General features: G+C 38.1%; 1 protein-coding gene across 26 annotated transcripts in view; it reads left to right on the top strand.

The window, feature by feature from the left end:
- Positions 1 to 26,352, top strand: part of siz (Brefeldin-resistant Arf-GEF family protein schizo) — a 223,471-nt gene that overhangs the window by 121,152 nt on the left and 75,967 nt on the right. For 6 of the 26 annotated variants that reach the window (XM_089739493.1, XM_089739487.1, XM_089739491.1 and 3 more), the window contains exon 1: positions 17,897 to 18,409. The exons of 4 other annotated variants lie outside the window; for them this stretch is intronic. The gene's annotated coding sequence lies outside the window, so the exon portion shown is untranslated. Of the gene's footprint in view, positions 1 to 17,869; positions 18,512 to 18,560; positions 18,675 to 26,352 lie in introns of those variants that run through there. 16 more of the 26 variants (XM_089739492.1, XM_089739486.1, XM_089739490.1 and 13 more) reach the window with 8 other exon arrangements.

Here is a 26,352-nt window from a genome sequence, read left to right as displayed (position 1 = left end):
AAAATCACCTGAGAAACTGAATTTTTGGGTGAATGAACTCAAGCTAAAGAGATATGTTTTTCTAGTTCATTGAACTTCGATTTCTTGCGTGTATGCTGACTTATCAATTGGCCGACGAACAACATTAGGTACAAACCAGCTAAAGTAGGCCACGATTTACTGTCGTTTTGTTTGAAATTAATAATAATTTTTCTATTCGGATCGAATTTTGTTAAGAATTTAATAGATTTTTTAATTTTCACCAATTTGGAACCAAAATCAGCTATTGCAAGCAAGTTGCTGCTTAGCATTTATCAGCTATCTGGCAGTGAAAGTTAGATCGAAATTTATTTAGCCCTTTCGGAGATTAATCGTAACAAACATCAACTCAACTCACAAACTCACAAAAATCATCATCAACTCACAAAAAACAAAAATATATAAATGCCGTATACATGTATACTTTCATATGCAATAGTCCTCCTCCTTGCGTCGGTTTCCTCATTACTGAGGGTCGTGGTCATGGCCTTGAAACAGATTGTTTTTTATAGTGCACCGCCAGCTGTTCCTATCTGCAGCTGAGTGCAGAGCATCGTGCACTGTGGTATCCAGGGCTGCACGAATCTGGTCCGTCCAACGGGTCGGGTTCCTGCCTCTAAGTCGCTTGCCCTCGACCTTTCCAGTGACCATCAATTTCTCTAAGTTGTCACTGTCTTTCCTTGCGATGTGGCCAAAGTATTCAAGAATCCTTCGCATGCAAATGGTGGAGAGTCTAGTCCGGATCTTCAACTGAGCTAGGATGGATAAATTGGTGCGGCGTGCGGTCCAGGGAATATCCAACATCCTCCTCCAGCACCACATTTCGAAGGCATCAATCCGATTGCGGTCAGCTTTCTTTATAGTCCATGTCTCTGCTCCGTATATGAATATTGAAAACACTAGTGTGCGGACTAGGTTGCTCTTGGTGTTCATAGAGATATTTTTGTCCTTCCATATTTTGTCCAGCTGAGACATGGCACCTTTTGCCATCCCAATCCGTCTACGAATTTCCGGTTCACAAGAGCCATTGTTGCTGATGTTGGAGCCCAGGTAAACAAAGTTGTCCGTTACTTCTAAATTAAGTGTACCGCTGAGCTCCAGTCTGCCTGTGCGATCAACGATCATGACCTTTGTTTTAGATCTGTTTATCGCGAGTCCGAGGTCTTTGCTAATGCGCTCCATCCTGTCCAAGAACTTGCTCATCTCGATTTCGCTGGTTGCCAGGAGAGTGGTGTCGTCAGCGTAGCGTAAGTTAGAGATTTTACAGCCTCCGACGGTAATACCACCATCCCATCCATCGCATGTTTTCCTGACGATGTATTCGCCGTAAATATTAAATAAAAATAAGTAATAAAATAAAAAATAAAATAAATAGTAAAAAGCTGTAAATTACAAACAGACAAATTAATTATTTAGGTACATAACCTTCCTACATAGGTTCAATGCGTATTTAAACGAAATAGAATACAACAGTATCATTATTATTTTTAAAATTCTAAATTCTTTTCGTTTTAGCAAATTACAATAATATAAACATGGAAATAATGACATTTAGTATCTTACGGCGTCTTACGACATTCTTCAAACGAGAGGTTTTATTGCAGGCTTTTTCATCTGCTACGTTGCAGCTTACCGTTAAAAGACTAATCGTAGGCTGCTTATTGAATTCAAATCTAGTACATATAAGTTGAACAAGCTCGATCTTCTCAGTGGGTCGCGTTTCCGATCCGGCGGTAGATTCTGCGAAGCACGGCTCGTGCTAGGGTTAGCGTTTTTTTTATTTAATGCATTTTAATGTTGGACGAGCTCACAGCCCACCTGGTTTTAAGTGGTTACTGGAGCCCATAGACATCTACAACGTAAATGCGTCACCCACCTTGAGATATAAGTCCTAAGGTCTCAGTATAGTGACAACAGCTGTCTCACCCTTCAAACCGAAACCCATTACAGCTTCACGGCAGAAATAGGCGGGGTGGTGGTACCTACCCGAGCGGGCTCACAAGAAGTCCTACCACTAGTAATAAATGTTAGCAACGTCTTCAGGTTTGAGCCCCATCAACTCACCTACTAGTTAAGGCTACGCTGAAGTGGTCTCTCAAGACTATCAGCTTAGGTAGGAAAGAAAAAAAAAAGCGATGCACCGTGATAAAGTAAACGCCCACCGCTCTGGTGACGCGTTCTGTGTCCACCCACATTAGCATATAGTGGATCGCTTCTGTTCAAGTAACATTTGCGCGAAGTGTTTTAAAATACAAAAAAAAAACTGTCATGAGTTTCTATCCGCATATCCAAGAAACTTGCTTTTAAATGAAAAACAAAAATAACGTAAGAGATCCGTGTGTGCATAAATCGGTTTCTTACATTGTGTGTAATATCAAAGTCGGAATGTAATAAATCGTCTGATTGTTTTACGTAATAAAAATATAATATGGACGCCTTTTCGTCGTTTGATATTCGAATAAAATTAAAAATAAATTGCATATTTGCGTATTTGACAATAAAAATATTTTGAATATTCATTGTGCACAGATTATGTACATAGACATATTATGTACATATCTATTTAATTTTAGCAAATATGGGATAGACACAGTATGCTAATTAATCACTAATTTTAATATGATTTCTGTTAGAATTCCTCTTATAATTGTTTTAATAAAATCAATTTATTTAAACTTTAATGTTACTTTTTTATCGAGTAAATAGTTTTTTTTTAATAATTCGGCAAAAAAAAAATTTACAACAGTTTGATGATTTCGTACGATGTTGTTGACGAAAAAGAAAATGAAATCGCCGTATTTTTGTTTGTTGGAGGGATGCCAATGTTCTTATAACAGGTGAGTCTTAAAGATGTAACAGTACCTTTATAAGTTTTCGCAATTCGTATAGATTAATATCACTTTTACGGTCTTATGGCGAATATGAAAGCCAAAGTCAAATAAATCGCCCAGACTATAAATTCCTTTGATGTGCAAAGAAACGTAAATATTAATGAATAATTGAAATCCTAAGTCCTGCATGCTTACGAAAACTGTATGTCATTCTAAAAGTCGGATATAGTGGAAAAATAAATAATAAACAAGAGATTAAATCGAAAAAGTAGTTTTTAAAAATGTACGAGAAAATATTGTGATATAAAAGCTCTTAGCGGTGGTATTGGTTAATCACGAGAATTCTCTCATCGTGGCCGCCGGAAACTTCATAGCCAATCCTGCGGACCAAATGGTAAACAGTCGACGTCGCCCAAAACACGTCATTTCGGATCCTCCCGATCTACTAACATTGCTTTTAGGTACCCCAAGTACCGGTCACTGTTCTCGTCGAACCCGTCGCTTGCGACGAAGGGCTCGACGAGTAAATTTAACCCACAGACACAGCCCACTGAGTTTATTGCCGGATCTCCTCAGTGCGTCGCGTTTCCGATCCGGTGGTATATTCTGCGAAGCACGGCTCTTGCTAGGGTTCGTGTTAGCAACGTCGTCAGGTTTGAGCCCCGTGAGCTCACCTACCTACTTACTACTTAGTAGGTAAAAAAGTGCGACAATAGTTATACGATTTGATTGAGACTCTCCTCATTTCTCAAAATGAATGGCGACATTCTCATCTCAATGAGCTCCGGTACCCACTTAACAATAAGCGAGCCGTGAGCTCGTTCACTATACCGTAAACTATTGCTGAGTTTCTCCGTAAACCACCTAATTTGATCGACACAGCCGACTTCACTTTGCAATAAATGTGTTTGTTTCCACTTCATTGAAAAGTGAATGTGTTCTTTTTTTTTGTAATTCAACAATTTCAAACGTGATAATCGTTTTGTTTCTGCTTTTGTTGTTCATTAAACGTTTTTGGGACACACATCGCATACTTCATCCAATAAAAACAAGCTATCTCCGCTCACTGTACATCAGTCTTGCCTTAATGGTTCTGTCGCATCGCGAGCTATAATATTTTTGTCTGCTGCTTTTTAAGTCTCGTTTTAAAGATATCTCAAAGCATAAGAACCGTGGATGGCGTCTAATCCAAAGCCATTATGTGTATAAAAGAACTTTAGAAATACATTTTTAGTGCATTGATAATGCAGTTGTAGTTGCAGATAGAGATGATATAAAAAGTGTAGTTAAAACTGAAATGCTATTTTTTGTGTTGTAAGTATTCATTTGCATAGTAATGATAAACGTATTTCAAAACGCACACGTATTACATCGGTATCGTGAGGTCGCAGGTTCAAGACCGGGCGCGTTTTAGTATGTTTTAGTAATTTAATTACAAGGTTCAAATCGATGATTACCCATTGAAAACATAATATGAAGTCAACTAGGTAGAGAGACTGGACCAAAAGCTTGCTAACCAAATTTTAAAATTTAATATGTTCAGATAACCCGACTCGTGGGAGACCACACGGTTCCCCAATTCTGGATTTCTCCTAATATTTAGATATACTAATTATCGTGTCTTATCCTCTGTGCTTATTAAGAGTTTCATAAAACGAATCGAATGACTTAAGCACTGCGTAAATCCAGTGTGCGTTCTTCACAGTGAATAGTGAATAACTCTAAGTGCGACTGGATACTACTTACTCGATTCAGATAACGTTTACTCACCGTGAGCATCGATATTTGTGTGAAAAATATCTTGTTTCCGAATTATATCTGTTCGCGTCCACTGTAACAGTACCACATTCGCTACGTAACGCAAGATCGAAACTTGTCCGCTTGTTGCGTGATCTCCGTAACTAGATCGGTAGTTCACCTCACTGTTGCGATAGTCTTATAAACCAAGCTTACCCCGTTATTACGTAAGCATTTATTACGATTGAATGGTTCATTTTTACACAAACTTCTATAGTTGCATTTGAATAGAGCACTATTATGATTTGATTGTCGTCATTAGCAGACACAGCGGTTCGCATTTTAGTACTATCTAGGATACGAAGTAAAAATGGGTATGAAAATTTCGTTTGAAAAAAATGTCGTAGCGTGAAAGAAAAGTCGCGGAAGAATCGAATGCTAGATACCATTTTATTTATCATTTTTTTTGTTATTGCCTTAGTAATTATAATAATAATAATGGTTACAGTCACTCATAGACGTCAGCAATGCCAAGGGCAGAGCCAAGCCGTTGACTAAGATTAAGTGGAGGGATCCACAAGCCTCGTTTGAAGAAAGACATGCATATTTTATATTTTAATGGCATAGTTGTGTGAAGAAGCTCACAGATCACTTAGTAACTACTTCATTACTGGAGCCAAAAGAACATGTCATGGCCTATTGTATGGTGTACCATAGCGAGCGACGCTACTATGGTGGTGTTCAAATCCCGAAGGCAGGTACCAATTTTACTAATGAAACACATACTTAGCTCATTTTCACGATGAAGGAATAATCATCGGGTCATAAAAATTAAATATAATATGTAAATAGTAAACATATGCGGAAATACATGAGCTTAGTAATATGCTTCGTACCTCCAAGTTGTTTGCGGGTCTTGCTATTCTCGAACCGCGGCTTGAGACTGAACACATACAGGAAGACACTCTCTTAGTGACATCGTTAACGGTAAACAAAAGTTCCGTCCGTTTTTGCAGTAACACTAATTAATAAGTAGCTAATCGAATATTCTACGTTGATCCTGTGACAAAAAATGGCTTGAAACGACTAGGTACATTGGTCCGTCATTATGATATTAGAGTGAGGAAGGAGTAACTCTCTTAAAACACGACATAATTCAATTTCACTTCTGGCTCATTAAGTGCGCACTGCAAAGTCTAGACACGTTCATCGTTCGTGTTACGTAACATGATAAACGGCGTCTCAAGAATACGTGCAACATTTGATTATTATATTAAAGTATGCAAAATTTTACATACGGATTACGTGTTTAACATTTTATTGTTAGAACTCGCTTTCCGCTTGCAGCTGAGCCCGCTTTTTTTTTTCTCTAAGCTGATGATATCCTTGAGAAGCTATTTCAGCGTCTTAACTAGTAGATGAGCTCACGGGGCTCAAACCGGAGTGATGCTAACACTGACCCTACCAAGACCAGTGCTTCTCAGAATCTACCACCGGATCGGAAACGCGAGCCACTGAGAAGATCCGGCGAGAAACTCAGTGGGCTGTGTCTATGAGTTAATTCTCTCGTCGAGCCCTTCGTCGCAAGCGACGGGTTCGACGAGGACGGTGATCGGTGCTTGTGGTGCCTAAAGGCACAGTTAATGGATCGGGATCGCTCGCGTGGACGACACTTTGTATCGCATTAGTAGAGACTTGTGCTAAGCGATGGAATTAATGCTAGACTAAATTGTTTCCCGGGGATCAAAATATTTCCATAGCGGAATTCGCCAAAATTGCTTCAGCGGTTTGGACTTGACAGACTGAGGTACTTTCGTGTATATAATAATAATATTTGCTACATAACTTCTAAGATCTAACATTGTAGAAGCAAATGCCAAAAATGGTTAAATTATCATTTTTAACAAATAACGATTTGGATTAAACATACTCAGCTCTAAATTAACGTTTGGCTTCCCGGGAAAAAACTACATTAAAAGGCCTCCATTAGTCCCGTAATAGAAAGGACACAGAAAATATTAATTAAAATCAGTGATTTGTGTTCTCTTAGAAGTGTTGCATTATTATTTTTTTCCCTACCTAAGCTGATAGCCTTGAGAGGCTATTTCAGCGTAACCTTAGCTAGTAGGTGAGCTCACGGTGCTCAAACCGGAGTGATGCTAACACTGACCCTAGCAAGAGCAGTGGTTTGCAGAATCTAACACCGGATCGGAAACGCGACCCACTGAGAAGATCCGGCGAGAAACTCACTGGGCTGTGTGTAAGAGTGAATTCGCTCGTCGAACCCGTCGCTTGCGACCAAGGGCTCGACGAGCGAATTCACTCTTGCCGGTTGACGGTGACGGTTTGCGTTGTAGTAATTGAGCGTGGACTGTATTTATTCTTTTGAGTTATTTATTGAACCTTCTTAATATAATTTAAAGACTTAATATAAGAGAAATATAAAAGTGATGCGTTGCTCTTGGCGACTGGATTTGAAAGTTTTGAAGTCGTCGTGGCCTAAAGGATAAGACGTCCGGTGCATTCGTATCAAGCGATGCACCGGTGTTCGAATCCCGCTGGCGGGTACCAATTTTTCTAATGAAATACGTACTCAGCAAATATTCACGATTGACTTCCACGGTGAAGGAATAACATCGTGCAATAAAAATCAAACCCGCAAAATTATAATTTGCGTAATTACTGGTGGTACAACCTCTTGTGAGTCCGCACGGGTAGGTACCACCGCCCCGCCTATTTCTGCCGTGAAGCAGTAATGCGTTTCGGTTTGAAGGGTGGGGCAGCCGTTGTGACTATACTGAGACCTTAGAACTATATCTCAAGGTGTGTGGCGCATTTACGTTGTAGATGTCTATGGGCTCCAGTAACCACTTAACACCAGGTGGGCTGTGAGCTCGCCCACACATAAAAGCAATTAAAAAAGAAAAAAGAAAAAAAACAGAGCTGGTGTCACGGCGGACGTTACGCGCTGACACTTTGATGTTCAGAAATTGAATAAATAGGTAGTCGTTTTAGTTGTGCCCCATCTATCTAATTGATTTCTTCAATTTACAGGCACACCGTTCTCTATTATTTTATTCTATGTATTGATGATGTAGTGGAATGTGTTCGGACTCTTCTATGACCATCTTTAAATGTACACACATCGGTTGAAACTATTCGCGCGCCATCTGCCCTTCATTAATGGTATTGGTCACAAAACAGAAGTGCTAACAAAAACTATAATAAGTTTTAAACCACACATTTTTTTTTTCTTACCTATGCTGATGGTCTCGAGAGGCTATATCTAGCGTGTAGGTGAGCTCTCGGGGTTCAAACTGGAGGTGTTGCTAACATTGACCCTAGCAAGAGCAGTGCTTCGCAGAATCTACGACCGGATCGGAAACGCGACCCACTGAGAAGATCCGGCGAGAAACTCAATGGGCTTCAAATCGCTAAAAATTGCTTCAGCAATACAAACATTCATTCAAATAGCCTTCATAATTATAAAGGGCTTAAACGTCCATCAGATACTCGACTAAGAGATCCACTAATAGAATAATCACACCAAGGGTCTGAAAGGTTAAGAGGAGAGCCGTTTAAAGTTAAAAATTTGGAAAGAATATCACAACAAAAAAACTTCTTCAGCTATTCGAATGGGGTTAAACTTAATTGAAATTCAATTAAAAACATTGAATTGTATATGGTAATACCAAATAAAACGGACCGTCAATGACAAAGATAAATATCGCGTATCAAGCGAAATGTCGCTTAAGCTCAATAGCCTTTCACTCCTTGTTGCCATTCTAAATTCTATGTACTAAAATACGTTTCATTGTTGCCCCAAAAAGAAAAACTAATTAAATTCGTCCATACTTAGAACAAAATTTAATGGACGGTTAATAATATATCTTTAATAAAGTCATTTACGTCATAAGTTGAATGCAACGTCTCCAACAGGTGAACTTTTGCATCTGCCGCTGTATCTGAGACGATACAAACATATCGATACAAATATGTCCAAGGATCATTAAAACGGTGCCTACAAGTTTAAATGCAGATGTTAAGTTGTTCAGTATAAATAAATTATGAACGGTTTCTTTGTGCCTTCAAACCTGCTTCTCGTTAGAATGTTTGTTGTATTAATAATAAAGTTTTTTTTAATCTGTATTTAATATGTTAATTAAAGAACCGATATCAAACAAACCAGTAAAGAAGGCTTTTTGGTAAGAACAGCATTGAAAGTAGTTGTGAAATAATTCTAGTGGTAATATATACTTCTATACTTATACTTAATATTAAAAAGAGGAAAGATTCTTATTGTTTATTTGCATTGAATAAGCTGCGAAACTGCTGAACCGATTTGAAAAATTCTTTCACTGTTTGGAAGCTACACTATTAGTGACATAGGCTATAATCTTTTTTGAAAAAAGTTAGGGATCCTTACTAAAACTCCAGTAATGTAACCGAAGGTGTAAAAAAATTGCCTAAAATATTCTTTACATCACGTACCCTGCGAAAATTATTAATGATAGAATAAAATAATGTATTACGACTTTGTAGAACACATTATTATTTACAAAAAGTGTCGCGACAGCATATGTCTAACTATTATAGTTATGCCGCAATAAGTTCTTTTATTAAAAAAAAAAACAACGTCAAATATCGTTGAAATTTTTGTTATAGACCCGAGCGGAGCCGGAGCGGGCTGCCAGTGTGTTATAATTAAAATGAATTGTCTTTTTTTTAGTACGTTTTATTTTTAGTAGTTTCTGTGTTATGTTTCAGTGCACTTAATTATAATAGTCGAAACGCAAGGATACCCTTTCCTGAACTTTCATTCAATTGAAAACATTAAGTCCAAAATTTAATTAGTTTTGGTATAACAGTGTTTCTGCTTCTCGGAGCGGAAAGCGCGATTGCTCCGCGGCAGTATGAGTGCTTAATTACAGCAAGGCGACAGTGAGCGTTGTCTATTCGACTATTTTTTACTGGTGGTAGGACCTCTTGTGAGTCCGCGCGGGTAGGTACCACCACCTTGCCTATTTCTGCCGTGAAGCAGTAATGCGTTTCAGCGTAGGGCAGCCGTTGTAACTATACTTGAGACCTTAGAACTTATATCTCAAGGTGGGTGGCGCATTTGCGTCGTAGATGTCTATGGGCTCCAGTAACCACTTAACATCAGGTGGGCTGTGATCTCGTCCACCCATCTAAGCAATAAAAAAAATAGTTCAATAAAAATTAGACCGCTCCGTGATAACATCTTCAATCTGATCCTATCGAGGTCATTGATCGCTACAAACTAGTACAGACTAGTGGTGCAATGTGATAGTAGGCCGACGGTTTGCGGCCTGGTGCGGCTGGCGCCTGTCCGATTCATCAACCTGTTCAATATAGTCTACTTAAAAGCGAGTCATAGACACAATTATCTTCTTCAGGAAGATTTTGTCCTTGTGGCGGTAGCCATCATACAATGCAAGATATTTGACATTTTCAAGCTTACGACATTTTCAAGTTAAGCTCGCATATCATATATACAAGTTCCGAACTACAACCTCCGGACCGTCGGTCAGCCGAGCAAATATCACCCGCTCGGTGGAAGATCTTCCCTTTGTCGTTTACTTAGAAAGTCCCAACCTTCGCTGATAACCGAAGTGGCGATTTCAGCTTCGCGTGGACGGGTCGGCAAGCTCACGGTCTCAACCTGAGGAAATTTGTTAACACTAGTCTTAGCAAGAGTAGTGCTTCGCAGAATCTACCACTGGATCGGAATCGCGATCCACTGAGATCTGTTGAGAAACTCAGTGGGTTGTATCTATGGGTTAGTCCGCCTGTGGAACGCTTGTCGACCGGTGCTTGAAGGGCCTTAAGCCCTCATTCGCACGGGCGTTTTAAAAACGTTGCGTTAAAACTCGACGTTGGCACTTTTAAGCCTTCGTCAAACAGAACGCGCAATTAGCGTGCATCAGAGCGCTACGCTATGACGCCGAGATGTGCTGTACTACTATGGTAACATACCGTCAAACAGAGCGCCAGCGCTATAGCGCTTATATCATACGCATCACCGCGTCATAGCGCGGCGTCAGTTTAGCGCCCTGACGCGCGCTAATTACGCGTTCTGTTTGACGAAGGCTTTATAACGTTCTCGGTGTGACGTAATCTGTAACGCCCAACGCTTAGCGCTCAAAACGCAACACTGCGCAATAAAAAAGCGTCACGTTTTATAAGCGCTGACGTATGAACATATATACTAGGAAATGCATCTGTTCTATTTGAACGCTTTTTTAACGCGCGCTAAAAAAACTCCCGTGCGAATGAGGCCTCAAGGACCGGGGATCCGATAAGACATGTTTCGGGCGATGGCGACCTTACGTTGACCCGTCCAGATGGATCGGATTTGGACAGATACATTGGCACATATGTGTGTACGCTTAGTTTATTTATTTATTATCATTTAATTCTACGCCGAATGACGACATTTTTAAACGTTTTTTTAATTATTTAGTTATTTTATTATCTTTTATTTTGAATCTTTTTGGAGTTTATTGGAGTTTACTCCTTTAGAATCGATTTACATATATAGGCCCGGGGTATGAAAATTATGGGGACCAAAATCGTACTAGCATGTCACACGAAATGCGTTATGCGCCTAGCATGTCACACGAAATGCGTTATGCGCCTGATTGGCTCCTGATTGCGTGATGCGTGCGCGCGCCAATCAGGAGCCAACGCGCGGCCGCGTTATCGCAGGTGACGCCGGGCTGCTGCGCCGGCAGTCCGCCACAAAGCCTCGTACTGATCGCGCGTTTCTCTCATTATTGTATTTTCATATATTTGTTAGTCGTTTGTTTTGTGTCTCGTTAATTTGTTAATAATCAGTTGTGTATCGTGTTGTCGTAATATAGAACTATTTCTCGTATTGTTTCGTTTAATTTTTTATATCCAGTAAACTCCAGTCGTGCGTCGGAGCGGACACACACACTTTTTTTTGTTCTTTTGTTTAGTAAATTGTTTTCTATATAAAATGAACAAATCGCAATAAGGAATAAACGAAATTTATGTTTTTGTACATTAAAAAAAACATCCCTCAAGAGGTTAATATAATTAAAAATATTTTTATAGCATTATCTCGTGTTTTTTTATTGTTATTATATTATTTTCGAAGCTTGGAATACTTTTTAAAGTACCAATAATCCGTTCTGTTAGAATAGAAACGTAAGTAATTTTTTTTTTTTTTATAGAAAAATTGACGGTAGTTCGTACAATATCCGAGTGACTACGAAAAGACCATAGTCGTCCGTGACCAATATTTTTTAGGGGGTTTTATGATCTGGTAACTAAGACCTTTAAGTCATGTCTTATTTTAATTTATATTCTTATTTTTATGAAAAATGATAATATGGAGTGAAATGAAATGAAGATGACTAATTTGAGACATTAATCAACTGGGATGAAATTAAATGAAATGAGATGAGATGAAATATAATCTCCGTAAAATGGTGGCCATTTACTAAGATTTTTTCAGTGGACTTTTTGGAGGATCCCGAGAAGTTACGTTCAGCGGCTTTGTTTCATTTTCCCACGTTTGTGCACTTTCACAGATATTAAACAGTTAATAAACCACTGTTATTACACATTTAAACCTGAAGAAATATTAAATAGACAAAATAAAACAAATCACAAACTTCACTCCTCGCGTTCCCGCCAAAAAGTCCGTCCGTGACCAAGAAAACTTTGTCCTTTGCTGACTGTACACGCGATTGTGAATAAGTGACTGTGTTGTAAAACTGAAAGCTCTGTATACAGGGTCAGCGAGGGTTAACGTTGTTCAAATTGAAAACAAACTCCAGGTTTGCGATTGGAAGTTGTGATTGAACACATTTTATAACAATAGCCTGTTTTATTCTGAACTCACAATGAAATTTTATTGTTGTGTTTTTTCCACTAAATGAATTCACGAGCTTTCGGCCAGCCTGCTGCTTGGTGGTTACTGGAGCTCAAAGACATTACTTGAATACTGTCACCCACCTTGAGACGTTAAGCTAAACTTTGTTGGTTGTAATGTACAAAATCTGTCTCACCATACAAAGTGGACACGTGACTACTTCACTGAAGAAATATGAAGATCTATGGTACCTACTACACGTATGAGATGACAATATATCTCATCATTAATTAGGGACGTAGGTGGAAAGAAAGTGGGCGGGACAACGCAGCTGTGACGAATGATTTAAGGGATTGTAGTATTCCTGATGGATCTTCCTGATCAACTTTTTTTTTATTGCTTAGATGGGTGGACGATCTCACAGCCCACCTGGTGCTAAGTGGTTACTAGAGCCCATGGATATCTACAACGTAAATGCGCCACCCACCTTGAGATATAAGGTCTCAGTATGGTTACAACGGCTGTCCCACGCTTCAAACCGAAACGCATTACTGCTTCTCGGCAGAAATAGGCGGGGTGGTGCTACCTACCCGTGCGGACTTAAGAGGTCCTACCACCAGTAATAAAAACTTTTGGTATAGTAACCGGCAAACATCGTGAGCAAATGACCTTGGCTGCGCAGAACCGAATTTTAGATCACTTTGGTGGTGAGGGTGAGGCGCGACGGCAGGGGAAATCGTATCGAGCGCGTTATTGGTAGATCAGTCGAACCTTGCGTAAAGTACGCTTGCGTACAGTGAAAAATCTATCGTTATTAATCGTTAAGTTATATTTTATTATAATTGCTTGTTGACTTTGTTGCCATTGCTATTTGTTGAGTGTTTGTTGATTTTTTATAAAAAATACACTATGCCGCGACAAACTGGTGGAGTATTCAAAAGAAAGGGTAGAAAAATTGTGTACGACGTATATTGCTTCATTATAAAACAGGGGAAGAATGATATTATGGAAAAAGTAAAGGCTCTGGCTTGCTCATCGTGCTTGGGACTCCGGGTAAGAAAAGATCAGGGAAGAAGAAAGTTACCGGAATGGATAGTTTCGTTCAATCTGTAATAAAAAGGCTTCGAAAATTTTAAAGAAGATATACATTTTAATGGCTCGGAATGAAGTTTACGACGAATTATGAAAGAGCTAGGCTTCAGATGGAAAAAAAAAACAGAAAATAATCGGAAGCTGGTAATTGAAAAAAGTAACATTCGATTACTACGAATCGAATATCTTCAAAAAATAATTAATTATAGACAAAAAAGAAGATCGAACCGACCGAGTCGTAAACTACACCGATGAGCCCTATGTCGACTTAACACGATGATGGCGACTCGGGTGATGAAAACAGTGATGATGATAATGGTCAAGATTATGATAACGAAAAAAAAATTACAAATACCAGCTTCGCTTCAACTGAACGAAGACCTGGCAACAGCTCTAGTTTTGACTTAATAGAAGGAATATCTATTTTACCCCAAGATTAAATTATTACAATTATTAACCTATATTTTGTTGATGTTCTAATAAATATATAAATAAATAAATACATATGTTGATTTTAATAATTTAATTGCATTATGACGCAGAGTAAATAATATTTTTGCACGTGAGTGTACCATGCGCAAACTTACCCCCACTACGTCAACAAATGCTCAAGAAGTTTGCCGGCTATTATACTTACATACTATTAATTGTAACGGTATCAGCAGCTATAGCATCGATCACTGTGAACTCATCGAAGACGACACTAACATCCCATGAAACATACTCCGGTTAAGCAGACGTTTTTGAGATGTCAGAGCTCTTCAGAGGCGCTTGAGCTGTTATTTGCAAACCCGGAAACCGGTAATCCCTGTATCCCAAACAAATATATTATACATCTAGCATCAGCAGCTAGATGTGGCCCGGTTCGCATTCCCCGATGAGTAGTCGTTGAAACCCGTATCAATGTGTTCTGCAAACATGAACTAACTACTCGGAAACTTAACATACGTTCGTATGCTTCAATCTTAATATAAACGGTGCGACAGATTGACAAGTTCGGTGATTCAGAACTCACAAGTTTCAACTAAATTCCCGTAACAATTAATGTCAATTTCTGTTCGCACCGAATTTTGATGTTTTTAACCAACTTCAAAAAAGGAGAAGGTTCTCAATTCGACTGTGTTTTTTTTTATGTTTGTTACCTCATAAATTTTGACTGGGTGAATCGATTTTGATGATTCTTTTTTTATTAGAAATCTGACGCTTCCCGTGTGGTCTCATTTCAATTTAGTCCAGTTCTGATAATGGTATCCATGAGAAAACCATATGTCTTAAATTTGCATTAAGTACGTGCGCGACAAATAGATGAATAACTCAGTAACTCAATATCACGCCAACCGATTTCGATGACTATTGTTTTTAGTGTAGGTGTGGTTGGTGGTAGGTATGAACTTGTTTTGGAATATCTTTTTTTTTTCTATTTGAAGTCGGTTTTTGTTAAAGCATGTCTATTTACAATTATTGTTGTTATTGTTGTAGTCCAAGGGTATCGCTGGTACACATAGCCCTCACAAGTTGTCTCCGCTTCACCTTGTCTTGGACTTGCTTAACATCGCTCCAGGCTAGTTAGTCCTCATCACGTCAACTCTTCTATTGATGTTGAATTCTAAAACGGGTTCCTCTAATTGCTCGTTTGTAATGCGACCATGATAAAGACGTTTGTTTTTACCTTGCAATCAATAGTCTCTTCGGTGTTAGTATAAAGTTATTGGTCGGTTTATTAGTAGTATAATATTAGTATATCTATATATTAATACGTGAAGCAAAAACTTTGTATCCCTTTTTACGAAAATTGCGTGGACGGAGGAGTATGAAATTTTCCACACTTATAGAGAATTTAGAGAAGAAGTGCACAATGCTAATTATTTTTTAAATAATGCATAAAAGATACATTAAATCAATAAAGAAATCATTACACGCACTACATTTTGTATTTGACGCACACACGCATGCAAACTATTTATTGTCAAACTTTTGTTCTTGGCGTCTGTTGTCAAATTGAAAATAAATGAAATATTGTTTGCCTTTGTTAATATTTTTTATAGTGTAGTCTTGGCGAAATTTGTGATTATAGAAGTATAAAATACAATCATAATAGTGTACAAACTTACAATTCCAATTAATTATAGTCGAATTTCGACTACTGCGGGACCTCTAGTTATTGTAAAACTATCAAGCCAATTAAGCCATACAGCTTGAGAAGAGGGATGCTCATCGTTAAGTCAATATTACGATAAACATATTCATAGCCAATTCGATTAAAACTTCTTTGATGATAAAATTCCAGGTGGGATGTGAGCACCTATAAATTATTAAGGTAAAAGATACTAAAAATAATAAAATAGATACCTACTGATTGAGTTACACGCTTAGGATGGTTCGCCCCTAACATATCCAGGTCGCCATTCCTGAAGCGTGAGCGGAAGTCGGCGATTTACACATTACCAAAAACCACATGATACCTTTTTTGTCAAGGTGCTAAAACCGGCCTCCCATTTTTAAAATATCAACTCGTAAACAAAACATTCTATTGAGGGAGGCTCTTTCTTTGATTGTTTAAACCCTTTATGATTATAAGGACTATTTGAATGAATGTTGGTATTGCTGAAGCAATTTTTAGCGTTTTTAAAGCCCACTGAGTTTCTTACCGGATATCTTAGTGGGTCGCCTTTCCGATCCGGTGGTAGATTCGGTGAAGCACCGCTCTTGCTAGGGCCAGTATTAGCAACACTTCCGGTTTGAACCCGAAGAGCTCACCTAAACGCCCGGTTACGCTGACATAGCCTCTCAAGGCTATCAGTGTAGGTAGGGAAAAAAGTGATTTGAGATTAAGTTTTATTCATAGCATACCGGCCGTGTTTTACAAGTATTCTTTAAAAGTAAACTTTTAACACATATGTGTAATTGTAATAAAGTACACTAAACAATTTATATTCGGATATTTAACATGGAGCAAATTATAATTATTACTGGTGATATGACATAATACGTGCCCGCATATGTAGGTGCGTTGCCACCATACTGTTCATTTTTACCGTAAAGCAGGCATGCGTACCAGTCTCAATGGCGGGACAGCTATTTAATTTTTTCAATCTCGTGTTTGTGGTGCCAATCGTTTCTATCACTTTTGATAAAATACAACTATTTGTTAAAAATACCCAAACTTCAATGGAGAAGTTGATTGGCACTGCGATTATCAATAATAACCTCAAGCTACATATTTTATAATTGCAGAATTATAATTAAGAATTATATAAGAATGTAAGAATAATATAATAAGAATATAAGAATGATCCGCAAAATTATAATTTGCGTAATTACTGGTGGTAGGACCTTATGTGAGTCCCGCACGGGTAGGTACCACTACCCTGCCTGTTTCTACCGTGAAGCAGTAAAGCGTTTCGGTTTGAAGGGTGGGGCAGCCGTTGTAACGATACTGAGACCTTAGAACTTATGTGTCAAGGTAGGTGGCGGCACTTACGTTATAGATGTCTATGAGCTCCAGTGACTACTTAACACCAGGTGGGCCGTGACCTATGCAAATAAAAAAAAGATCCTTTCTGTGTTTAAATATACATAAGCTTCGAAAATCCGTATAAATCAGTATGACAAGTTTTAATTATACATTCTGTGATTTCTACGCGATTTAGAATTTGTCGTCGAGATTCTCGGGCGTACCTACATTAAAACAGTAGCACCGCTTTCGGTCACTTTGGACCGGTCTTGACGACCTTGCGCCGACGCGACGCACGTTCACTGGCTGATCTATAAGCGCTTCGTAACATTCGATTGCTTGCCCTGTTAATGTAAATATCACTTTATGTTGGTCACTTGTCTGCCTGCAAAAAACATTTAGCTAATGTTGTTCAAACGAGTCTTGTGGAGAGGACTTAACGGTAGACAGCGGCATAGCTCTGGCCCTGCATAGCGGCATTGCTGACGTCCACGGCCGACGGTAACCACTCACCATCAGGTGGGGCGTTATGCTTCGTCTGCCTACAAAGGCAATAAAAAAAAATAGCTGTACTATAATTTTCAATCAAGATCGACTGGCGTTTGTTTTATGTGCTTGCTTGTAGTTCATCCAAATGTGTTATTTAGAACGAAGTACGTGATGTAAAATGTTCAATTAAAATTCCAATAGTCATCGCGAATCTAGTTGAGCGATAAAGCGTGTACGATGAGCATCTAGAAAACTTTTTATTATTATTTAAAGCAAACAGCTCTGAAGATAAGCAATTACGGTCGTAATCATCGTAGTGTTATTGACCTTCGTAATGGAATAAATCACCTTGGTACAGGCTATTGTTCCACAGGTGTTTCTTTATATGTATTTGCCTAGGGCATGACGTTGAAGCGTTGCACGGACGACATGTGGCCGACATTTATAGACTCACTAAGGCTTCTCGGATTCACAGGAAGAGCATATGGCAAGCGATATGAAATATGAAAGCTATTGGATCTGGTTCCGCAAGATTGCTTCTCTTAGAGACACATATAGCATTTCTCCTATCACTTGGTGTTTAATATGCAACGTGGAATGAAATTGACCATATCTTAGAAAGCCGGTCAACTGTAAATACAGCGGTACAGCGCTGCTCAATCGAGGACACAGAGCCCATACGGTTTTGTGCGCAGGAGTTTCGCTTTCCGTAAGCGCTGTGGCGCTTGCCGGAGCTGGTGTCTCAACTATGTCAGCTACTGCCAGTCGCTCACGGCCTTTCGGGCGGGCCGCACGTAGTTTGAACGTCAAATTCGGATTTGACATAAACAGTTGATAGTTCAGTGTGTTTACGTCATTGATTGTGTTCTGAAGTGTCCACAGTGCAAAAACAAATATTGTGTTAAACGCTTGGGATTTACCAAGGTTAGCAGTGTAGTGTTGCAAAAAAAAAAAACAAACGCGAGGATCTTGATGTTTTTGTACGACTATCGTCACGCGCTGTGACTTTTTTTTGTTGCTGAAACTGTAATTATTTTTCATTTGTAGAAGGACGTTCTAGCATTCGATCTTATTCGTTCCTTGTTGAAAAACTAGAAACTTCCCTTTATTCGTGAATGTTAAGTTTGTGTTTCCGAATGATTTGAGTAACACAATTTTTGAGTAGGAAGCTGTTTCACCTTCGAATCCGGTAACCGAAGACCGTATTGAAAGTGAAACGATCCGCATTAGTCTCTGTATATTTTATGTGTTGATAATATTTTTATATTTACTTATGTCATTAGTTTCGCTTAATATAAATTGTCACGAGTTAATATCGTGGAACAGATACGGATCGTAATGTTATTTTTAACGATTATTGGCATGACTTCATGATGTGATTTAGAAATAAATAAAAGTTAGCTTTTCTTTTTTGTGCGATTGCATTAGTTGACCGTACTAGTATTTTAATTCAAGAATGCTAATCAAATACAATTCGTGGTATTGCAGATGTCTATGACATTATTATGTTTAAACTCCAATAAAATTATTACTATTATAATTCGAGTTTTTAAGGCAGACAGATCCACTTGGTTTCAATGTTCAATGTTATTTTAGTCCGACAAGGAAAAATAACTCCCATCCTATTTGACGTCATCAGGCTTAAAAGAACTAACAATTTTAAATGATAAATATGTATAAAACAATATACGTATTAATATGCATAAAATGCACTAAAAGCCACCATACGAAGCAATGAGGGAACGATTGAGAAACATATCATAAAGGAACCCACAATTGATTTTACTTTCTTTGATATCTAATGTCATCGATGACACGGATATATCCCCTGTTGTTGACATTAACGTTTCCCACGGCTATATCTGACAAGCGTCAGGATGTGTCGATAAGCGTTGAATCGAAATATATTTCAACGACATTCGTATGTAGGTTAAACCGTGTACCAAAACGAACTGATAAGGATATCGAATTAATACTAAAGTACACTTGTATAGCGTGATGCGTTATAAGAAAAACAAGTTTGTATGGGACGGCGGGATGGATGTAATATGCTCTGCGTAAACCCTGTCCCACCGTCTCAATAGCTCCGACTGGGCTCCCGCTCGGTCCGGGGTAGGGCGCCGGCTATGAGCGGCAAGAGTTTTTAGTGAGGTTCGACTCCCACATACCCCACCTGCCGTGCGGGTGGGAATCCGGCGACTTTCTCCTGTGGAAAAAAAAAAAAACGGCTCCACGAAGATCTTTTAAATTGTGGCGCAACGTCAGATGGTCTTTGGCTATATTAGAAATTAGCATCCCTATTGTGTTCAAAATATGGTTTGGTTTTAATGGGCAAGAATGTGTACTTAATAACTTAGTGAAACTCGCCCGCGCTTCGCCGCGATCAATATAAATATAGAGCAAAAAAAATCTATTAGTTAATACTATGCGCGGTGTTATGCTAAAATGAATTTCTGATCTGCCAACGACAACAGTGTGAAGTTTCACTTCAATAGGACAGAAAGCGTAAGTCGTAAACAAACAAACACGCAGACAGTCATTCAACGTTAATACATTCATCTATAGTTCAAATTTAAAAAATATCTCCACAACGCAATAGCGTTAGATCCGAGATAATTATTCCTTTATGTAATTTATCACAGTCTAACAATATCTACTACACTAGCTTTCCTACTAATGACCATCTTTTATTATGAATAAACAAATCTAAGAACATTATTAAAATAAATTATCAAGTGGTTATAATTATTATATATAAAAGTATTTCGTAAATTATAGATTATTTTAGATTGGATAGACCCTTACAGATAAAATTATAAAGAATCGTCTAGTAAGTAATGAATAGATATAAAAAATTAACTCGACTTCTGCAAAGAGTTTTGCGGATTAGATGAATCCTTAAAAACACAATTGTTAAGACTCCCAATGGTATTAAGCAAGTTGTATTTTTCTAGAAACTTCTAAACGTTCAACAACACTTAAGATACTCTTCGTTTGTTCTTTTTTTTAATCGTTAACAATTTCGCCTTTAACTTTTGCGTGACGTTTTAAGCAATCGCGATATTTTTACGAATCCCGTTTCGTGTTTCTTGTTGTTCCTTGTTTGTAGTTTTTCGATTAGCATTAGACTAGGCAAACCTTCATTTGTTGCATAGATGGTTGAATGAATTCACGGACCATCTTGTGTAAAGAGGTTACGAGACTCCATCGATATTAGAACGTGAATTTCGTAACCTTTTCATCACATCTGTTTCATTGCGAGCTAGGTGGATCATCATTTAGGAAAAATTACCTTAAGAAATGACGTTAAAGTCTCAATTGCATTGTATGAACGCACGACAATAGCCACGTCATTTCGGATCCTCCCGATCTACTAACGGTGCTTTTAGGTACCTCACCGGACATCGTTCTCGTCGAACCCGTCGCTTGCGACGAAGGGCTCGGCGAGTAAATTAACCCACAGACACAGCCCACTGACTTTCTCGCCGGATCTTCACAGTGGATCGCGGTTCCGATCCGGTGGTAGATTCTGCGAAGCACTGCTCTTGCTAGGGTTAGCGTTAGGTTAGGTTTGAGATCCATGAGCTCACCTACTAATTCGGTGAATCTAGAATAACCCCTCGAGGTTACTAGAGTAGGTAGAAAAGAAAACGACTAGAAATAGGCAGGATGGCGGTACCAATTCGTGCGGGCTCACAGCACGCCCTACCACTAGTATTTTAAAGACGTACAAATTTATAGACACTGGTGATATCATGGTCACCAGCCACGACAATAATTAAGAAATCAATAGTCCCTGATTGTAGCAAATTAACAAGTTCCTTGTAGGTTTTTAATTACGCTTTAAAACGATACCTCTGATTTCCTTATTTATTTCACGATGAAATCGCTGTTGCAATTTCGTAAGTTATTTACATGTAATATTAACCACCAAATGAATCAAAACTTTATCGGTATATTTTTATCATCCTCTCAATTATCAGGGTCTTGTCCTCGTGATATCTTGCATATGATTATCTCCGAGTATGTTCGGAAACATTTTTTAACGTTATGATGATTACAGAGAGTATTAAATGTAGGAAAAAATCGGATACGTGATACTTTAGTTACATAATACATCCAACAAAATATAATCACGACCATTTCATATGTGCATAGAGAAATTATTTCAGGTCTGCAGATGTTGGACCGCGGGCCCTAGGGACTCCTTAATACCTAGAAGCATTGAAATCTGCGTAGTTGTCAGAGATCTTTCATGCCATTCGGAACCTCCTACGCGGTACCCGTCCATAGGTGGGGCACATGGTATCTGGGACTGGTCCGCAACTGCGAAACCGCGGGCCCAAGGATGTTTTCAGACCCCTGCCCACTAAACGACTCCCCTGCACTTTTCGCCCAAGCGTCCGATCCGTTCCGAGGTCAGAACCCGGATGAGGTAAGGGGCTTACCGCGGTCAATACTACAACGCAGCTCACTCCAAGGACGCTCGCCCGACGGAGCCCAAAATTAACGCCTTAACGATGTTCCATCTATGCTTTTTAAAAACAAACAAATCTTAAACGAATATCCCCAACGGTAGAAAAGCCCTTGGTGGGCCACGGTATTGCTGATATCCAAGAACAAATAGCAAGAGATTACTTCTATTTCACCGTGTGCTAAATTTGCATCGTCAACAATAATTTCTGTGCTCCTAGAAGAAGCGGACATTACACTATAATAATACTTCCGTCAGCTTCATGGTTTGTGTAGTCAATTCAGCGAAACATCATTAACAAATGACCTTTCAGTGTCAATGTGACCTTCGAGAAGACAAGATTCTAAGCGACCTTTCGTGAATCTGTGTTTGATGGCGTGACGTGAATTATAGAGTACTTAGTTTCGCACTTTAGTTACTGCATAGTATTATATTAAGTAATAAGAGTAATCTAGTAGCACTATTGTAGGTTTGTTTCCATTCCGAATATGGAGTATATTTTCAAAATATGTATATATTTAAAAAAATGTACTATGTATTATTCGTTAAAAGATACAATACTGATTAAAAAATCTCATAACGTAGTCTATAAATGTTTTAAATCACTCTGTACTCGTGACATTCTGATGAAGAGCCATGATCTATGGGTATTGTATGAATCCCGCATATAATAACCAGGGGGCACCTATTTTCGTAAGTAATCTATTTAATAAAAATGAATTGCTCTTCGTTAGCCTCGCTAAAACTCGAGAGCCGCTGGACCGATATGGCTAATTTTGGGCTTGAATTATTTGTGGAAATCCAGAGAAGGTTTAAAAGGTAGATAAATATGAAAATGCTCGGAATTAAATAAAAATAACAATTTTGTTATTCCTTTGATGTGTCCTCCGTCGAACGCATTTCTTTTGTTTTTTTAAGTTTATTTTGTATAAAAGTTTAGGTATTTTATTTATCGACTGAGGCACTACGAAGTCTGCCAGGTTAGCTAGTAAAGTAATAAAACGCTTAGCTTAATAAAGCTTAAACACAATATTATTTTAGAAAGTTGCCAAAATCGTTTGTACATTTAAAACATGGTTAAGATAAGGAAGAGCCCCTTATAAACCTCTTCCTAAAGGGCCTCTTGAATAACTAGCTTTTCCTGTAAAAATCCAGTTAGCTAACTGTGTGGAGTTGTTGAGTATTCCGCATTTCTTAACCTGGTATTTTTCTTCGTTAACATCTATCAAGTTTTCTCGGTATTTCCTTGTGGATACTTTTACTTTCCATGATATATATTGCTGATCTGAGTTTTATGGCGCGCCGTAGATCAACCTATATAGTCTTGTAAGGCTATCAGACATGGCCACAACAACGCGGATCTCGAAATTCACTTTGAGACTTGAGGTCTAGTTTTATTTAAATATTGTAGTATGGGGACGCGTCAACAAATTGTTAATCGGTTATTAAGTGGCGCTACCTTGAAACAATAGCTCCATAACAGTTACATTGGTTTTAGATCGGTTTCATTTGGTGGCAGACATGTTTAGGACGATGGTAACAATCTGATAGTTTCTCAGTACGTCCTACCAATCTCACTTGTCAATTCATTCTCGAATTTACTGTCACTAGAAGTGGCATTCAAAGTGTACGTGTGTAAAAGCCTAGCCGAGCATAATCAGATTAATCCAGCTACGGTTAAAATTTAACAAAACCTTACTTTATATTTATTACCAATCCTATTGAACTTTTTCGACGGATTTTTTGTCCCAAAATTTGTTGAAGCCCGAGAAATAATATAAGAAACCGGTCAGTGCAGCCATTTTAAATTTAGATATATATTTTTGGTCCAAATACCTGACACGATAATAGTCCTGTTATTCTTCAAAAGAAGTATGCGACGTCAGATTCCGCGGGTTCTTTAAATGTTATACGCACCTGTGAGTAATGCGTACCCCATTGTCCGTCCATAATATATCGTTACTGTGTTATCTCAATAAACCTCTTTATGCTTTTCCCTAATTCCCGTTCTCATGGGCCAGGTCGATACGAACGACGGGATACCTTGTATTCTAGTCTATTGTATCCGGTGATTGGTTAATGATAAAAATTAAGTGCATCGTATAGTTGTAGGTGTTGCAAATTTGAAGATGAATGAGAAGAATCTCCTTTTAATTCAGGTATAATGAAATACTGGAAAATACGTGACCTTAATCTTCGTTACATTATTAACACATCTCCATTTTACAGCCCTTTTAATGAACATTTTATTACCCACAATTCATTTTTATAACTTCCTTCACTGTTTGTGGATTGTGCAATATCTTCAGGTTCTTTTCGCTCAATTCCCTAATTAATTCCCGTAGACCACTCCACACTTTTACCCCGAGCTTTGGAAATCTTATGTGTCTGTATATAATGTTTTCTAATTGATAAAATCAATAGCAATTTGTATACTACAAAAAGTAAAATTAGTTGTTTGGCTCGCATTCAATGATTAATAAAATATCTCATTTCTGTATATCGTTCTGTTATACTACTGATATGTTCAGGAACTTCGATTCTATTTCTGACTGCATCAGATGATGCGCTAACTTAAGTAAGCGTATTTCTCGTATCTCAACCTACGCAATATAGAATCTGTCAAATAAATACCATAAGTTGCATTTTGAGAAGAAATTCCTACAATCTATGTAAATCTATGACATTCACACAATGCTATGTCTATCTCCGGAATGGTTCGTGAATGACCTCAATGGGCAGCCCACGAAGCCTGCCACGTTGTACAATACTAATTTTAGATTTCCATAGGGCTGGTTATATGTACAAAGCTAGATAGATATACTTTAACATCATTCCTTCTAGTATTTTCTTCAGTTTTCGTGAGTCGGTGACCTAGTTAAGACTACTGTTACGGTTTAATCTCACATTTACGATTTTCATTTTGTTACTTACCGACGATTTCAATTTAAACATTATATAAAGTAAGTACCGTCAAATTTCAATTATTTTTGTTGTGACTTTCTTTTTTGCGTACGAAAACAACTAATAGTATCTTATCTAAGATCTGATTTCTCCCTATCATGAAGATGAAAATCCAAGTCAAATAAACTGCCGACCTCAAGATACTCTCATTTATTTTGTTAGTGTCATTTTATGTACTGAATTTTTTCATTGTAATGGACTGAAAAGTGCAACTTAATCAAAAAACCTAAATTATTACTTTATTTCACAAAGTACTAACCCTACCTGAGATAATACGCCCACACAATGCGGTCGTGGGTGTCTTTACAACCTCGAAGGATATGTTGACATTTTCATCTTCGAACGGAGTTTACAATACTATAGTTTTATCAACATAAACCGTCCATGTTTTTCTTGTTCATCATGAATACAATGATTGGATACCTTTTTCGTTACAGTACATTGGCTGGTGTATGTAAACATGCGTGGGTCTTGACTTACAATGAAGATTTTCTGCTTAATACATTTCGTAAGGGTTTCGGGAGAAAAATTTATGTATTTACCCCGGTCCCTATTTTCTTTTGTATAATCTCTATTCGTATCCTGAGATTGTTACTTGTGATTCATGCGTCTTTTGCCGCGCAACTTAATTTGTCAAACGTCTTCAACGTTAGCATGTAAAATGTATTATTCAGTATTCAGAGAACAGCATGCGTAAAATTTTCAGACGATTCAGTTCTCGACTGACGGAAGAATATAGAGCCACTTGATATCTGAATGGAATATAAATTGCGATATTTCGCAATCCAGTGTTTTACACTAGAACTAAAACAAGAATTAATGTTAATTTTTCTCGTTGACAATCTGGAATCACTCAAAGATTAGTATTTCATTCAAGATTCAAAAGTTTATCGAATTGAATTCCGTTACGATAAATAATCAAGTTATCTAGTTCATTGATAAATAATTTACGCAACTTCTAAATTAATAATGAGCCGATAAATCATGATAATAAAAACGATTTTATTTATATTTACCTTGAAATCCTTCAAGGGCTTCAATCCAAAACGCTCAGGATGGTAGTGAACGCGCCATAGTATGTTACAAATGAAAAGAATCCATTGCGATTTTGCTATATGAAAAATAAAAAATGTATTAATCTATAAACATATAAAGCTATTTGAAGTCGTCGTGGCCTAAGGGATAAGACGTCCGGTACATTCGTGTTGAGCGATGCACAGGTGTTCGAATCTCAGGCGGGTACCAATTTTTCTAATGAAATACGTACTCAACAAATGTTTACGATTATTTTTTTTATTGCCTTTGTAGGCAGACGGGCATACGGCCCACCTGATGGTGAGTGGCTACCCTCGCCCGTGGACTTCAGCAATGCCAGGGGCAGAGCTAAGCCGCTGCCTACCGCTTAATACTCTCCACAAGCCTCGTTTGA

Source organism: Bombyx mandarina, chromosome A1 (assembly GCF_030267445.1).
Source record: "Bombyx mandarina strain Sakado chromosome A1, ASM3026744v2".
NCBI classification, from domain to species: Eukaryota; Metazoa; Arthropoda; class Insecta; order Lepidoptera; family Bombycidae; genus Bombyx; species Bombyx mandarina.
The sequence above is the reverse complement of the archived record's forward strand: the minus strand, read 5'-3'. Positions and strand labels throughout refer to the sequence as shown.